We start from the raw sequence: 6,068 nt of genomic DNA on the forward strand, positions 1-6,068 counted from the left end.
TTTCCCCCTGGTGCAAAATAAAAATAAGAATTGAATAAGAAAAAAAAAAACCAATTATTTAGCGTCCGGCGTTGAGGTCGCTCGCAGACTGAAGCATTTTTTTTTGTAATAAACATTTTTTTTCTTTTTTTTTAAGGTTCTGAAGGGGGTGCGTTCGCACCCAGCGCATACTCCCCCCCCCCCCCCCGGTGACGCCCATGAGTTGCCCTATCGGGAATAGCCCTGGAGGTAAGTTGTTCGGGGCTAGCCCTGCGATTGCCCTGGAGGGTAATTGCGCTGGGAAAGTGGAAGATTGCAGTAAATCCCTATAGGGTATCTATCGGGTAGTAGTTGTTATACCAGGGGTACTAATGCAGGAAGTAGTTATCCCGATTGTAGTGCAAAATATTTTGTCGGTGTTAGACACTGAGTTGTCACGGAAACAGTATTTTCAGGAGAAAAAAAAAATACCAGTGTTTTGCTCCATTGGTCAGGTTTATGCATTGAGATTTTGGTGAGGAAAATCATTTCTAAATAAACTGAACATATCTTTGATCATCGTAGGGCGATGTGTTGCCGTCGGGTGGTACTATAATGACAAGTTCTTTGGGTTTTTTTTTCTGAAAGAACATAAATCCAATTACCAGTTTTGCTGGATGAGCTAACACCATTGGGTCAGGGTGGGGCATCGGAAATATTCAGTGATTGTTTAAGTTGTATTTGTCTTTGAATTCACTGCTTTTTTGTTGTTGTTGTGATGATGTTTTATTTGATAGTGCTATCTGGGGGTAGTCATCTGTGGGATAATTATCCAGGAGTAGTTATCCCGGGGGTAATTATTCGGGGGTATAATCCGGGGGTAGTTATCCAGATCCAAGGGGTAGTAATTATGGGGTAGTTTTCCAGGAGGTAGTGTTCCTAGACCCCAAATGTCGATAAACAACTTGTCACCTTGATTTCTTGTCCTAAATAAATTCCAACCACTCGTTGACTTGTCTTTTTGTCCGCAACAAGTCGACTTTTCTGTTCCACTAACTAACCAATTTGTTTTCTTTTCCAAAACAAGTCGACTTGTCGTGTTTTGACAACTCGGCATTTTGTCTTCTCGTCCAAAACAAGTCGACTTGCCGAGTTTCAACAACTTGTCATTTGACGTCTTGTCCCAAGCAAGTCGACATTCCGAGTTTCAACAACTCGTTATCATGTCTTCTTTTCCCAAACAAGTCGACTTCCCGAGTTTCAACAACTCATTTTCATGTCCTTTTGTCCAAAACGAGTCGACTTGCTGAGTTTCAACAACTCGTTATCATGTCTTTGTGTCCCAAACAAGTCGACTTGCCGAGTTTCAATAACTTGTCATCTTGACTTCTTGTCCCAAGCAAGTCGATTTGTCGAGTTTCAACAACTCGTTATCATATCTTCTTGGCACAAACAAGTCGACTTGCCGAGTTTCAACAACTTGTCATCTTGACTTCTTGTCCCAAACGAGTCGACTTGCCGAGTTTCAACAACTTGTCATCTTGACTTCTTGTCCCAAACGAGTCGACTTGCCGAGTTTCAACAACTTGTCATCTTGACTTCTTGTCTCAAGCAAGTCGACTTTCCGAGTTTGAACAACTCGTTATCATGTCTTCTTGTTCCAAACGAGTTGACTTGCCGAGTTTCAACAACTTGTCATCTTGACTTCTTGTCCCAAACGAGTCGACTTGCCGAGTTTCAACAACTTGTCATCTTGACTTCTTGTCCAAAGCAAGTCGACTTTCTGAGTTTCAACAACTCGTTATCATGTCTTCTTGTCCCAAACGAGTCGACTTGCCGAGTTTCAACAACTTGTCATCTTGACTTCTTGTCCCAAACGAGTCGACTTGCCGAGTTTCAACAACTTGTCATCTTGACTTCTTGTCCCAAACGAGTCGACTTGCCGAGTTTCAAAAACTTGTCATCTTGACTTCTTGTCCAAAGCAAGTCGACTTTCCGAGTTTCAACAACTCGTTATCATGTCTTCTTGTCCCAAACGAGTCGACTTACCGAGTTTCAACAACTTGTCATCTTGTCTTCTTGTCCCAAACGAGTCGACTTGCCGAGTTTCAACAACTTGTCATCTTGACTTCTTCTCCAAAGCAAGTCGACTTTCCGAGTTTCAACAACTCGTTATCATGTCTTCTTGTCCCAAACGAGTCGACTTACCGAGTTTCAACAACTTGTCATCTTGTCTTCTTGTCCCAAACGAGTCGACTTGCCGAGTTTCAACAACTTGTCATCTTGACTTCTTGTCCAAAGCAAGTCGACTTTCCGAGTTTCAACAACTCGTTATCATGTCTTCTTGTCCCAAACGAGTCGACTTACCGAGTTTCAACAACTTGTCATCTTGTCTTCTTGTCCCAAACGAGTCGACTTGCCGAGTTTCAACAACTTGTCATCTTGACTTCTTGTCCAAAGCAAGTCGACTTTCCGAGTTTCAACAACTCGTTATCATGTCTTCTTGTCCCAAACGAGTCGACTTACCGAGTTTCAACAACTTGTCATCTTGTCTTCTTGTCCCAAACGAGTCGACTTGCCGAGTTTCAACAACTTGTCATCTTGACTTCTTGTCCAAAGCAAGTCGACTTTCCGAGTTTCAACAACTCGTTATCATGTCTTCTTGTCCCAAACGAGTCGACTTACCGAGTTTCAACAACTTGTCATCTTGTCTTCTTGTCCCAAACGAGTCGACTTGCCGAGTTTCAACAACTTGTCATCTTGTCTTCTTGTCCCAAACGAGTCGACTTACCGAGTTTCAACAACTTGTCATCTTGTCTTCTTGTCCCAAACGAGTCGACTTGCCGAGTTTCAACAACTTGTCATCTTGACTTCTTGTCCAAAGCAAGTCGACTTTCCGAGTTTCAACAACTCGTTATCATGTCTTCTTGTCCCAAGCGAGTCGACTTACCGAGTTTCAACAACTTGTCATCTTGTCTTCTTGATCCAAGCAAGTCGACTTGCCGAGTTGCAATAACTCGGCTTCTCGGTATTTAACCTGTCTTCTCGTCTTCTTATCTCGTCATCTGGTTGGCACTTTTAAGCTTCCGTATTCATCCCTGCCAACCCTGAAACAAAACACTCTCCCAGACCCGGTAGCCAAACTATACAGCCAGCCGATTATGCACAAACAAGCTCCGCCCACTTGACCTGTGTGTGTGTGTGTGTGTGTGTGTGTGTGTGTGTGTATGTGTGTGTATGTATGTGTGTGCGAAGAAGAGGCATATTTGATAGCAGTTGATTTTGAAAAAGCGTTTGATTCAGTTTCGCACAAATTCTTATTTAAGGTGTTAGAATTATTTGGGTTTGGTGAGTCGTTTTGTTCTTGGGTGAAAATCATGTATAATGGAATAAGTAGTTGTGTTATGAACGGAGGTGTTTCGACAGGTTATTTTGATATAAAGCGAGGGGTGAGGCAAGGCGACCCATTATCACCATATTTGTTTTTATTGGTAATGGAAATTCTGGCGCAGGCGGTGAGAAGGGATAATGGGATTAGAGGTATTCAGTTTGAGAATTTTGAGGTTCGACAAGTTTTATATGCTGATGATATGACTTTATTTGTTAGACATAGGTCATCAATTATCAGAATACAGGAAATATTTAAGGATTTTTATGAATTATGTGGTTTGAAGGTTAATATTGATAAAACAAAGGTAATGAGTATAGGGAAGAAAAAGGGAGAACATGAAAGATTACCCATGGGTAATGTTGTAACTGAAATAAAGATTTTAGGAGTGTATTTTGCATTGGATATTAAGGTCAGAGAAGAAATGAATTATAAAGAGATACTGAGTAAGATTAAAAGACTTTTGGGATGGTGGAGACAAAGAGATTTGACTGTAATGGGAAAAATATTTTTGCTCAAAACATATGCTCTGTCTAAATTATATTATGTATCTTCATCAATAGAGGTTCCAAAGTGGGTAGTGGCAGATATCAATAAAATTTGTTTTGAATTTATATGGAATGGTAAAGATCGAATTAAAAGGGTTATTTGTTATCAGGATTATAGTGAGGGCGGTCTTAGAATGACAAATTTTGAATTGTTTGTTAAGAGTCAACGAATTATGTGGTTGAAGCGATTGTTATATGGTGAGAAGCTCATGGGATGGAAACTTTTCTTTGATTATATTTTTAAGACTGCGGGAGGAAGATTCATATTTTTGTGCAATTATGATATACGATTTCTAAAGTTTAATGTACCATTGTTTTATTTAGAAATTTTGAGGGCATGGCAAGAAATGGAGAATAACCGGAATTATCAAGAAGGCAAGATTAATCCAATTTTTTTTAATAATAAGGATTATTTGTGTAAAGGGAAAATGATTTTTTGTGAAAATTTATATAGGAAGAATATTTATTTAGTGAAGCAAATTATGGAAAAAGATCGTATGAGATCAGCAGTATATTTTCACAGGTTAGGATTAGATAGTGAAAATATAGTTAAAGTTTGGGAAATAGGGGAGGTTGTTGTAAGAAGCCAGAAATTTGAGGGAAATATATATGATTTTTATTCTGTTGATAAAGAGGAATATAATATTTCTTTGAAAATTTTTGAGAACGTAATTTTATTGAAAGATGTTTCATTTAGAAAGGTGTATGAACTCTTTGTTACAAATTTACAGCAATTGTATGTTTTACGAATGAAAGATGGCCAAAATGATTATTTGTTTTCGAAAAAGGAAATTACACATATATTTTTAAGACCAAGAATGACAACACTTCTAACAAAACTTAGGGAATTTCAGTATAAATTATTACATGGAGTTGTTTATACAAAGGAAAATCTTTTTGAGTTTGGTTTTGTTGCAAATAACCGGTGTTCTTTTTGTGAGCAATCGGTAGAAACATATAAACATTTATTTTGGGATTGTGTGTATGTTAAGAATTTGTGGCAGGAAGTGATAGATAGGTTTGAGATGGCAGATCTTCGAAATATAGAGTGGAGAGACGTTCATTTTGGTGTTACGGGAAGGGATCCAAAAGTAAAATTTTATAATACAATAATTTTTATTTTGAAATATATTATTTTTAGATCTAGGTCGGAGGGAAAAATTCCTACTTTGGAGGAAATTTGTAAAAGAATAATAAGTTTTCGGGATGAAGAAAAAGAAATTGCTATAAAAAGAAATAAGTTGGGATTACATTTGCTGAAATGGGAAAATGTTTCTGAATTTGGAAGTCGTTTTTATTAGGAAGGAAGGTGGTATCGCTTCGGGTGTGTTTTGTGTGTGGGGTGTATGTGTGTATGTGCGTTTTTGGTGTTGGTGTGTATGTGTGTTGGTGTTTGGGGTGTATGTGTGTGGTGGTTGTGGATGTATGTGTTTGGGGTTGTGGTGGGGGTGTGGGATAGGTTTGAGTGCATCGGGGTTGGTGGGGGATGGGGATTTGATTTCAATGAAATGATTTCATTCTAGTTTGTATAACGTATTTTTGTTGCTTTTTTATGTATATACCCTTGTATATATATACCCTTACATACTCGATTTATAATCGAGTTGTTATGTTGAAGAGAGATGATTGGCAGTATAAGTATACCATAGTCAAAGATACATATATATATATATATATATATATATATATATATATATACATTTTTTTTTTTTTTTGTACAGGTCAATATTTTCTCGTGAAGAAATGGTCAGTAGGTTTGATTTATAATCGAGTTGTTATGTTTGAAGGGAGATGATGGGCAGTATAAGTTGGTAATGGATTTGTCTTTTCAATGGCATTTGTACCGTTCTTATGTTCATGTTACACCCAGAATGGGTTGATTTATGATTAATTTGAATGAAATCAATAAAATATCATTGAAAAACAAAAAAAGTGTGCGCGCGTGTGTGTGTGTGCAATAACAGCATTACATTTTTGTACTAACCAATATATAGGCATGATAATGAGAGTTAACGAGATGATAGCATCGCCTCTTGTATAGCACGTGGCATTGCCACCAATTTCACTGTCTCATGAAAATATGGCCCACCGAACAGGGGCAGATCCAGGAATTCCGTTAAAGGGGGGGGGGGTGCCTTTACAAATTAAAGGAGGCACATGAGCCCCCCTCCATT

The sequence above is a fragment of the Diadema setosum genome, chromosome 1, assembly GCF_964275005.1.
Source record: "Diadema setosum chromosome 1, eeDiaSeto1, whole genome shotgun sequence".
Taxonomy (NCBI): Eukaryota; Metazoa; Echinodermata; class Echinoidea; order Diadematoida; family Diadematidae; genus Diadema; species Diadema setosum.